General features: G+C 44.3%; 1 protein-coding gene across 1 annotated transcript in view; it reads right to left on the bottom strand.

The window, feature by feature from the left end:
- The window catches only part of aacs (acetoacetyl-CoA synthetase), a 129,734-nt gene that overhangs the window by 24,418 nt on the left and 92,646 nt on the right, over window positions 1-12,670 (bottom strand). The gene's annotated exons all lie outside the window — the stretch shown is intronic.

The raw sequence follows: 12,670 nt of genomic DNA, 5'->3' as shown, positions 1-12,670 counted from the left end.
ACATACTTACTGCTAAGAACCACTAATTGCTATAAAGTTCTCTCTCATAGTTAGTTGTATTGACTTGGCATTAGTCTAACGGATCACAGCGTTGCCAATTTAAAAAGTCTGATGAGGGAAAAATGAAAACAAATTAAGAATGGAGCCCCTGATTAGAAATGTGTCTAGTGTTTATGAACAAGCAGCAGTGCTTGGCTCGTCCAAGGGTTACTTTCCCACAAATTCTAATATATACAAGGATTACATATAAAGATTAAGGATGTGCTCCAATATTATATCTGACCCCTGATCAACTGATCTGAAGAATCATATCTTGATCAGTTGGGCAGGTGGACTAAAGAACGGTTGATTGAGTTCCAACACAGATATGTGTGAGTTGTTGCTTTTTGGGAAGTCAAACCAAGGCAGTGAATGGCAAGGTCCTGTCATGGAGCAGAGGGATCTAGGAGTGCACACACATAGGTCCTTAAAAGTGGCATCACAGGTAGATAGGGTGGTCAAGAAGGCTTTGGGCACATTGGCCCTTTTCAGCCAGAGTAGTGAGTAGTTGAGAGGTCATGTTACAGTTGTACAAGACACTGGTGAGGCCACATTTGGAAAATTGTGTTCAGTTTTGGTCACCATGTTATAGGAAAGATGGTGTTCAGCTGGAAAAGATGCAGGGAAGATTTGCCAGGACTCAAGGGCCTGAGCTATAGGGAGATTGAGCAGGCTAGGATGTTATTCCTTGGAGCGCAGGAAGATGAGGGTGATGCTGCTATGGCGATGTATATAATCATGAGGGAAATAGATAGGATAAAATCACAGAATTTGTTTACCCTGGAATAGGGAAATAAAGAACCACAAGACATATTTTTAAGATGAGAAAGGAAAGTTTTAATGGGAACCTGAGAAGCATATATGGAATGAGCTGCCAGAGGATGTAGTTGAGGCAGGTACCATCACAACATTTGGACAGGTACATGGATAGGAAAGGTTTAGAAGCATACAGCAAACGCAGGCAGGTGAGAATCGTGTAGATGGGGCATCTTGGTCGGTATGGACAAGTTGGGCTGAAGGGCCTGTTTCCCTGTTTTATAACTCCAGGAAAAGAACAAATGAAGGGAGAAATTCAGGAAGTAGCAAAAACAAAACAAGGTGTGGATGTGGTACAGATAGAAATCAACGTTCCTTCCCCAAAATGTCTCTGACAATATTAGGTATGTGCAGGGCTATAAAAAGAAAATTTAATTTTATCTTGGTAATCAATACCACTGCCCTTGAGCGTTTCATTAAATCACCCGTACAACAGCGAGCATTTGCGGGACTGTCGATGAACAAAGAGAACATCAAGTGCAATGGCACCACACAGCGGCCCCCAACTGCAGCCTCTGTGCCACAAGCATCTTCATTCCCTTCCACACACTTCACAACAGTTACTGATAGATTCTGTGGGAAGGTTACAAGAAAAAATCCATCTCGAGACTCAGTGTGAGCGCAATAGAATTTGCACTTTATTGAAAACAGCTAAACTATAGAGTCATAGAAACATAGAAACATAGAAATTAGGTGCAGGAGTAGGCCATTCGGCCCTTCGAGCCTGCACCACCATTCAATATGATCATGGCTGATCATCCAACTCAGTATCCCGTACCTGCCTTCTCTCCATACCCACTAATCCCCTTAGCCACAAGGGCCACATCTAACTCCCTCTTAAATATAGCCAATGAACTGGCCTCAACTACCCTCTGTGGCAGAGAGTTCCAGAGATTCACCACTCTCTGTGTGAAAAAAGTTCTTCTCATCTCGGTTTTAAAGGATTTCCCCCTTATCCTTAAGCTGTGACCCCTTGTCCTGGACTTCCCTAACATCGGGAACAATCTTCCTGCACCCTCAATGCTTTTGCACGCCAAGGAATAAAGTCCTAGTTTGTCCAATCTCTCCCCATCAAATTGATGCTCTTCAATTCTGAGAACGATGTTCTGACTTTGTATCTTCCCCCTTTGCTCTATCCATTGTACTTGAGTTTCTTCTTCTTGCGTATGGTGTACACAGCCTAAAGTTGTAGGACAACATGTTCTATTTGATCTTATTTGATTGTGCACGCCAGGTTGACTGCATTAGTTGAAACAGGGCGGACCACGTGAAGGTTGCAATCTCCCACCCCATACTTGAGTTTGACTTGATTGCAATTATGTATGGTCCATTTAAACCTTTGGATAACATACAAAACAAAGCTTTTTTCCTGCACCTCAGTACATGTGACAAAGGGGTGCCACAGGGATCTGTGTTGGGTCCACTGTTGTTTGTCATGTACATCAATGATCTGGATGATGGTGTGGTAAATTGGATTAGTAAGTATGCAGATGATACTAAGATAGGTGGGGTTGCGGGTAATGAAGTAGAGTTTCAAAGTCTACAGAGAGATTTATGCCAGTTGGAAGAGTGGGCTGAAAGATGGCAGATGGAGTTTAATGCTGATAAGTGTGAGGTGCTACATCTTGGCAGGACAAATCAAAATAGGACGTACATGGTAAATGGTAGGGAATTGAAGAATGTAGGTGAACAGAGGGATCTGGGAATAACTGAGCACAGTTCCCTGAAAGTGGAATCTCATGTAGATAGGGTGGTAAAGAAAGCTTTTGGTGTGCTGGCCTTTATAAATCAGAGCATTGAGTATAGAAGTTGGGATGTAATGTTAAAATTGTACAAGGCATTGGTGAGGCCAATTCTGGAGTATGGTGTACAATTTTGGTCGCCTAATTATAGGAAGGATGTCAACAAAATAGAGAGAGTACAGAGGAGATTTACTAGAATGTTGCCTGGGTTTCAGCAACTAAGTTACAGAGAAAGGTTGAACAAGTTAGGGCTTTATTCTTTGGAGCGCAGAAGGTTAAGGGGGGACCTGATAGAGGTTTTTAAAATGATGAGAGGGATAGACAGAGTTGACGTGGAAAATCTTTTCCCACTGAGAGTAGGGAAGATTCAAACAAGGGGACATGACTTGAGAATTAAGGGACTGAAATTTAGGGGTAACATGAGGGGGAACTTCTTTACTCAGAGAGTGGTGGCTGTGTGGAATGAGCTTCCAGTGAAGGTGGTGGAGGCAGGTTCGTTTTTATAATTTAAAAATAAATTGGATAGTTATATGGACAGGAAGGGAATGGAAGGTTATGGTCTGAGCGTAGGTATATGGGACTAGGGGAGAATATGTGTTCGGCACGGACTAGAAGGGTCGAGATGGCCTGTTTCCGTGCTGTAATTGTTATATGGTTATATGGTTATATGGTTAATAGTAAACCTCTCCCTATAGCTCAAGCCCTCGAGTTCTGGCAACATCCTCGTGAATCATCTCCGCACTCTTTCCAGCTTAATGACACTCTTTTTATGGTCAATGTCGCGCCTCAAGAAGTCCGACTAGCACTTTTCAGAAGCAGACCTATTATTTCCCCTCGGCAAAATTGACTTAATTAATCTTGTTGGTTCCCAAGTAGCTTCCTGGACAGCCCAAGCCAAATGGGTTATGTAAAAATCGGTATAATTTCAAAGCACATGAAAATGATTGAAACACGGCCAAAGTGCCTCTGGCCTTCGAAATACACCATCAGGTAAATTACGTTTCACAAACCTGAATAAGGAAGGGAAATAAATTTCCATCCTCTTCCCCGCTCCCCGTCCCCGCCTTCCATTCAATTTCCAATATTGATTCTACATCCATTTCCTAATATGGAGAAAGAGTCCTGCAGTGATGGTTTATGTAATGTTCTCGTGGCCCCCGTGGAAACAATTATTGCTCCGCGGGAACTAAATCATTGCAACAATGATTAATACAAATTATAAAAAGGAATGGAAAAATGCCATGAAACCCATTATTTATCCGTGTATTGAAAATGCCATTAATTACTCCAGAAAGGACTTCACTATCTCACTTTTTCTAGAAGGGTCTTGCCTCTGAACAGCAATTCAAGTAACACTGTCCAAATGGCCTATATGATTAATTTAATTTGCCTCAAAAAATCACATAAAGCAATCCCCCAGTACTACTAGCTGCTTTGCATTCATTTAATTATAGAACATTGTCACGTAATATCATAAATCATTTAGGCCTGAAAAAAGATTTAGCAATGTAATTTACTGCTCTGAATTTATAGGGACCAACCTATTACCAAGAGGTGGAGATCAGCCATGACAGAAGGTGATTAAAGCTAACAGCAGAAAATGAAATGAGTTTTTTAGGAGATTTCGCCATGTACCAGTTGATTCATCTTGTGGCTTTGAGAAACGTAGCTGTCTGAGCTGTTAAGTAAGCCCCTTGTAACCGATAAAAGATCCTATTTTGTTCAATTCAAATCCTTCACCCCTCCGTTTTCCCATTCTTCAACATATCCCTATTTTTGACGACAAGATTAAGTGGACTTTAGTGTCTCGGCAGATCTTCAGTTCAGGGCTCAACTTCATGACAGGGCAGACATGTTACAGGAGCGGAGATTTTCTCCACAGCGCAGCAGTCCATTTTGCAGCCTTGTTAACATTCACAAAGCCCGTCCCATATATCCTAGCAGATTGGATTGCCTGCCGCAGAGGGAATTAACCTTCCACCCCAGCTTCAATGACACAAAAATCTTTCACTCCTTTCATTGACAAAAAACAAGTCTCGGGTTCTACCATTGCAGTTGACCTAATGTCTCAGCTGGAATGTTAAATGAACGCTCTCAGTTCTTGCAACAAAGCACAAGCTAAATTTGATTTTAAATTATTTTCTCTGCACCGCCATAAAAAGTTAATCACCAAGGTATAAAACTAGGAGCTGCACAATAGCGCAGCGGTAGTGTTGCTGCCTTACAGCCGCAGAGACACGGGTTCGATCCTGACTGCGGGTGCTGCCTGAACGGAGTTTGTACCATGAACGTTCTTCCTGTGACCCTCTGATGGGTGCTCCGCTTTCCTCCCACACACCAAAAACATACAGGTTGGTAGGTTAATTGATTTTGGTAAAATTGTAAATTGTGTGTAGGATAGTGCTAGTGTACGGGGTGATCACTGGTCGGCGTGGAATCAGTGGGGCAAAGGGCTTGTTTCCACGCTGTATCTCTACAGTCTGATGCTTGGAACCTTGCTTCTCAGTTCAAAAGTACTGCTTCTGGCGTGGTTTTGCTACCCTCAACATTAATATTTATATTAAGCTGCTCTTTTATGTAGCAAAAAAGCCCCAAAGATATGGGTTGGACTTTGTGAATTTTAATAAGCCTTCAAAATAGACTGTTTCACAATGTGGAGGGAAATTATCACTCCTGTAACATGCCTCCCAAGCGATGCAGTTTCAGCTTGAACTAAAGATTTGCAGAGATACTAAAGTTAAGCATCGACAATCTCTTGTGCCTCCCTCGTTCTTTCTGAAATTCACTTTGACTTTGTTGAAATGCTCACAGGTTTTTTTTCCCCCCCTGTATTGTCATTGTTCTTTTCTGCAACACGAAAGCCCACTTACATTGAGGGGATGATTTCTGCAACACTCACGACGACAGCACACACCACTATTAAAATCCTACCTTTCCTTCCCACCAAGTTGGTCAAAAGCATGCAGCATCTGCCTAACACAAACCTCCCCTCACCACAGCACGGTGGCGCAGCGATAGAGTTCCCTGCCTTATAGCACCAGAGACCCGGGTCGATCCTGACCATTGGTGCTGTCTGTATGGAGTTTGTACGTTCTCCCTGTGACCTCCATTGGATTTATCCGGGTGCTCCGGTTTCCTCCCACACTCCAAAGATGTGCAGATTTGTGAGTTAAATGGCTTCAGTAAAAATTTAAATTGTGCGTAGGGTAGTGTTGGTGTACAGGGTGATCGCTGGTAGGTGTGCTCGGTGGGTCAAAGGGCCTGTTTCCACACTGTATCTCTGAACTAAACCGGTATCAATCTATCGCCAGCCAGGCTTTGTACTGCCCCTCTTCTCTTCCAGCTTTCTATCCCCCCCCCCCCCCCCCCCCCCGCAATCAGTCTGAAGAAGGGTTCCCATCCCGAAGTATCACCCATCTATGCTCTCCAGAAATGCTGCCTAAACCGCTGAGTTACTCCAGCATTCTGTGTCATCTTCGCTGTTGAAGATTAATATTTATCCATGCTGTCTGATGTGCTGCATTACTCCAGCACTTTGCTTCTTTTTTTGTAAACCAGCTTCTGCAGTTACTTTTAAAGCAGGCAGCAGTGGACACAGTTTTATGTTTGTCTGTATTGAATATTGTTTGTTATTGATTAATCCAAGAACAACCGTGGGTCCCAATCTTGGTTGCTTCCTCTGGCCACATTCAGCCTGAGTGTTCTGTAAATTAAATCACATTGCAATGATCTTCGATTTTGGTTATGTATTGCCAGGAAGATGGAGAGTTTCACACAAACTCTTCCTTTGCCAACTGCACAAAAACAACATTATTTAGTTAAATCCAGCAAGATCAAAACCATTCTAAGACTGTGTCCGTTGTCATTCGAAGGGTTCTTTACATGTCAAGGAATTGCAATAACCTCTTCTTTCACAGCCTCAAGGTCTGCATTTGCCTTCACTCAAACACTTCTGAAGTGTATTCACTGTCTCATTATATGCAACATTGGCCAGTAATATGAACACAGCAAGCTATCTCAAATGTAGTGAGTGAATGGCCAGGACAAGCTGACATTGGCTGAGATATAAGCTTTCTTCAGGAGCCAGAAACAAAAACACTGGGCTGCGGTTGCAGTAGTGTCATGGATTCTTCTACAGTTGCCCACGGCAGATCGGCTTTGGCTTTCACCTGAAAAACAATGCTCGCACCTGTGCAGACATCCCACTGCATCACTTGCATTGCTTAGTCAACTCAAGAGTGGAATTTAAACCACTATGACCCTAATCTGATAGAAGTGTGCTCTCTTGTGCATTGACAAAGACTTCTTAAAATCGACACAAAATGCTGGAGTAACTCAGTGGGACAGGCAGCATCTCTGGATAGAGGAACACAATTTCTTAGTGGCCGCACGCGCATGCACACACTCACACACACATGCGAGGCTTCGGAAGCTTCAGCCGTGGGCCCTGTGGACGGTAATTAGCTCAGGATTCTTCCCATTTCCAGCTCCGCGACATGGATGCTTCTACTACGGGGCCGTTACTGTTAGAATGAATCAACTAGTGCAGGTCTGTACCACAGATTTTAAAAACACTGGACATCATGCTGGACAACATAATATAGGACAGGACACAATACCTTACAAAGCTTGTAATGGGGGGGGGGGGGGGGGGGGGGTACTACAATAATGTTTAAGGAACATTGAGACAGGTACATGGACAGGACAGGTTTAGAGGGATATGAGCCAAGCACAGGCAGGAGGGACCAGTGCAGACGGAGCATGTTGGTTGGTGTTGGCAAGTTTCCACACTGTATGACTCTATGACTATTGAATGACTCCAGGATTAACCAACTAGAAACATTATGCTACAGAAAAGCATCAGGGATACTTTAAAAGGGGAAAGTCTGCAGGACACATATAACTTATATCAGAGGAGAAATGAAGACAGAGAAAACACCAAAGAGAGGCAGGGAGAGGGTCATCTTCAAAACGTGCAAGAAGAGGGATAGTGAGGATAAAAGTAACAGCATTTTATTATCAGGGAGAAGGGAGCAAGACCAGAAAAAGAGGGAATAAAAAGAGGAACATTAGAGAGGAGTTAGAAGATGTGGAGAGCAATAATCTTCAACAGAGAAGATACTGTATACACTGAAACATCAGAATCCCGCTGGAGTAATTTTCAGCAGGGCTGGGCAGCACCTCTGGATTAAGAAGGATTTTTTGTTGGGGGGTGTGTGTGGGGGGGGTTTCGGGGGGGGGAGACTTTTTTCTTCAGACTGAAACATCAAGAGGACAAAACATCACACAGTCCTTCTCGAATAGAGATGCTGCCTGTGCCCACTGCGTTACTGCCAGCTGCTTTTGTGTCTATCTTCGATTTAGGGAACCAACGGCATTCTGCAGTTGCCTTCCTATATTAATCTTTTCAGCTCTGTCTGCGACCTCGCACCATTTAGACTGAGCATGGTCTCAATGTAATTATGTTGTGTCTGGGGTCTATTTGTGTGTAATGTATGGCAGAAACGGCATTTCGTTTGGACCTCCAGGGCCTATTTTTACTTTCAAATTGTTAAAAAGAAACTCTTGTACTCTCTTGATCTTTCTTCCTATAAAAGGACTATATTAGACTGATCAGTCTCAAGCTCCTTAATGCCAATCAAAAACGTAAAAAGAAACGCATACTTTCGAAAAGTTGCAATAAAACATAAAATACGCATACAAGTTGCACAAATAATACGCCATAACTGGGTTACGGATAATTTTCTACTAATACAAAATGGAAGCTGGTATCTATGTTGTTAAACAGTAAATAGAAGAGATTAATCAGCCTTCAGTTGTGATTTTGCAAGGTTCAATGAACACTGATTATCTGGCAAAGTTTTGGGATGGTTTGATTAAGTATTTGCAATCCTCATATTAACGATAAATGAAGCATAATGATTTTCATAGGGTTGTATTAGAACTCACTCACAACGCCAGTGGTTTTCCCAAACCTAATACTGCGGGACATACAGAAGAGGCACATTATTCAGCAGCTCAGAGCCACAATAACATTTCCGCCAGTTGTGACCATCATAGAAAGACCCGACCGGTGGCGGCCTGCAGGGGGAGATGCTCGACAACTACGCGCTCGGCCCCAAAGCCGAGGTGGACGGAGCCGCTGGTGACGATGGACAGGAGGAGTGGGTCGATGGGAGGGGGACCAGGGTATTGCCTCCAGCGCCTCAAGGTCGGCTGGAGGAGGTGCCCCCGGCACACGAAGGCGGTCGGGCGAGGAGAGGAGGGGGACGTTGGTTGAGCCGCGGGTGGAGCCGATGAAGGGAGACGGAGGAGGCCCTGCAGCAGCCTGGGGCTCAGCTGGATCAGGAGCTGCTCTTGTTCATCTCGCACGTGGACCAGATTATGGACTTTCCGTTAATGGCGTCAAGATGTGGCAACTCGTGCATGTGTGAGCAGCACAAAAATAATTTCACTGCGCCGTGCACACGTGACAATAAAGCACCAATGGTAAAGGAGGTTTACACAGCTCCAAATTGTTGCCATTAATCAAGTTTTCCTTGAGGAACTCAACCTTAGAGAACTCCCACTTAACACAAAGTGATAAGAATTCAGTTGCGGTTTTGATTACGACCTGACAGGCTAGACAGCAGTTGTCAGAAGACCTTTGAACAATATAAAGAGCAGCACAGCACAGTCAAAAAGGTCAACGCACAGTAGAGATCTGATGGATCGCATCCTGTACACACACTATGCTACAGTAATTGGTCAAACGTGGATGGCTTTCTTTGGAGCATCGGAGACTGAGAGGAGGCTTTATAGAAGTATTATTAAGTAATTGCAGTTGCACAAGAACAAGCCCCTTTGCCCACTCGGTCTGTACTGATCACAGTACCAATGGAATTAATGTCACCTATCTGCTTCTGCCATTTCCCCAGGTCTCGACCAGAAACATCACCTATACTTGAATCAGTCTGAAGAAAGGTTCCAACCTAAAAAGTCACCTATCCATGTTCTCCTGCGAAGCTGCCTGATTCGCTGAGTTACTCCAGCGCTTTGTGTTCTAGTTACAAACCAATTTCTGTACAAAACCTGTCTCGCACATCCTCTCCTCAAAAAGCTATGCCCACCAGTATTTGACTTTTCCACCCTGGGGAAAAAAGTTCTGACTGTCTACCTTATCTATGTCTCTCATAAATGGATATATTTTATCAAGTCACCCTTCAGTCTGACACTCCAGCGAAAACCATACACCTATGTCCAACCTCTCCTTATAGCCAATACACTCCAATCCAGGCAACATGTTGGAGAATCTCTTCTGCACCCTCTCCAAAGCTTCCACATCCTTCCTTGAGTATGACGACCAGAATTGCACTAATATGGCTGAAATAAAGTTTGTTACTGCTACAACAGGACTTTAATTGTCCCGTTCCAGTACATATGACAATTATACGCTCTAGACTCGTGACTTGGCACTTGATCTGCCTTAAATGGACAACCACACTGTTAAGTAGTGAACATGGTCCCTGCTTCTCCAAAAGGGAAACACATCCACCCATGTCAAGATTCCTCTCGGGTTTATAAATCTCAGTCAAATCTTCTTGCACTCTTCTAATCTCCAGCAGAAACAAGTCACACGTCCTCAACCTATCTTCATTTGACACTCATTCTTAGTGAGCAGCACGGTGGCAGAGTTACTGCCTCATAGTGCCAGAGAACCGGGTTCGAAACTGACCACAGGTGCTGTCTGTACGGAGTTGGTATGCTTTTCTCGTGACTTTGTGGGTTTTCCCCGTTTGCTCCAGTTTCCTCCTACACTCCAAAGACGTACAGGCTTGTAGGTTGATTGGCTTTGGTGAAGATTGTTAATTGTCCCTAGAGTGTGATGGGATGGAGGAGGAGCCATCTTGGGGAACGGCTGCTACCCAGCAGCCGTCCATTTAATTCATTTTTTTTTAAAGTTTTTAGTAAATCTTGTTCTTCTTGTTGGAGAGATAGACTTCTTAATGTGGGGGGTAGGGGGTAATTATACTTCTAGGTCCCTACCTGGTCGGTGAGGCAGCTTTTTTCTCCGGGCTGCCCGTCGACCCATCCTCGTGGCCTACCAGCGGGCGTGGAGCGCCGTTTCCTGGCGGGGACCGCCCAGCACCTCGGCTTCGGTGGCGGCACAGCGCTGGAGCGCTATCGTGGAGCGGAGCGGGCGAAGCCTTGCCTGGGTCGCCACGCTGGAGCTCCGGTGAGATGTGACCGCCGAGATCAACACCTCCGGGCTGCGGGTCTGCGGAGCGGAGCGGGCGGCGCCGACCTTAACATCGGGAGCCTGGGAGCTCCAACCTGGCGCGGCCCTGTCGGCTTCGGAAGCCGCGGTCCCCAGCTAGGAAGCGGCCGTTCCAGGTGGCCCAGCCGCTGTGAGGACTCTCCCGACGCCGGGGCAACACAACCCGGCCAGAACGGCCAGGAACATCGGGCCTCCGTAGAGGCAATAGCGGTGGCCTCAATAGGCCTGACTTTGGATGAACTGGGGTTGGGGACTGGACTTTGTGCCTTCCCCCACAGTGGTATCCACTATGGGGGGATGATTTTTTGTGTGTAAGTTAACGTTAGTCTGTGTCCAAGATGGCTGTCGGAAGGGAGAGTGTACGCTGGCGCGCTTTAGCTGCCGCTGCTCTCTCTTCACATTGTGTTTTTTGATTTTTTGATTTTGTGTCTTTGGAACGATTTCTATCTTTAATTTGTGTATTGATGATGTCCTTATTATTTATTTTTCTCCGACTATATGGTTTTTTTCCTCTTCTGTTAACTTTTGTAAGGTGTCCTTGAGACTTTGAAAGGCGCCCGAAAATAAAATTTATTATTATTATTATTATTATTAGTGTGTTGGATGGTGCTGGTGTACGGGGGTTGCTGGTCGGCACGGACTTGGTGGGCCAAAGGGCCTGTTTCCATGCCGTATCTCTAAAGTAGAGTAGTATTAATCTAATAAATCTTCTCTTAACTGCTTTTAACACTTTAACATAAGGAAACCAGTATTGTATACAGTATTTTCAATATGGTCTCACCAATGTCGTATATTATTGAAACAAAACCTCCCTGTCTTTGTGTGCAGTTCCTACAATAACATTTTATTAGCTCTCCTAATTACTCCCTGCGCTCATATATTTACAGTTTATGAACCATTAGAACACACAGATCCCCTGCAATTCAGAGCTAAGCAATATCTTACCATTTAGATCATTTGCTTCTTTTTTTCCTACCAAGATACACAATTTCATGCTTTCCCACATATATTCAATGAACTGCTTTGCCTACTCACTTAACCTGTAGTATCAATATTACTCTGTCTACTCCTAATTTCCTCTTCCACATCTTATTTTCCTATCAATCCTTGTTCATCATCAAATTTAGCATTCATAATTTTGGTGCCGCCATCCAAGTCGACTATATGAAGTGCAAAAAGCTGAGGTCCTAGATCAGTCCCTGTGCCAACGGTATTAAGACTCATCCATGCCTATTCCCCATTTCCAATTTAGGAGCCAATCTTGCCAATATATAATACCTCCTACACCATGAAATTCAGTAAAATTACAATCACCAGCGGAGTGGTACTTGATGAATTGCGGGGCAGTAGTTAACATGTCTTTTAGTTTTAGTTTTACAGATACAGCACAGAAGCAGGCCCTTCGGCCCACCGAGTCCACACTGACCAGCGATCCCGGCACATTAATGCTATCCTACACACACTGTGGGTAATTTTATATTTATACCATACCAATTAACCTACAAACCTGTAGGTCTTTTGGAGTGTGGGAGCACACTAAAGACCCCCATACACTAAACCGAAGGACTCAGGGAAAACCTTGGAGGTCACGGGGAGAACGTACAAACTCCGTACAGAGAGCACCCATAGTTGGGATTGAACCCGGGTCTCTGGCTGTAAGGCAGCAACTGCACCACTGTGCCACCGTGCCACCCACTCTGGTCTCTGGTTGAAGATTCTGGTCCAATCTATCCTTGGGTGAGATGGTCAATTTCAATTTTCCAAAGAAATCTCAAGTTCGAGAAGGTATATTTTCTGAAATGAGCTTTGATGCAGC

The sequence above is a fragment of the Leucoraja erinacea genome, chromosome 25 (genome assembly GCF_028641065.1).
Source record: "Leucoraja erinacea ecotype New England chromosome 25, Leri_hhj_1, whole genome shotgun sequence".
Classification (NCBI taxonomy): domain Eukaryota; kingdom Metazoa; phylum Chordata; class Chondrichthyes; order Rajiformes; family Rajidae; genus Leucoraja; species Leucoraja erinaceus.
Note: the sequence above shows the minus strand (reverse complement) of the source record. Positions and strands in the feature narration are given on the sequence as shown.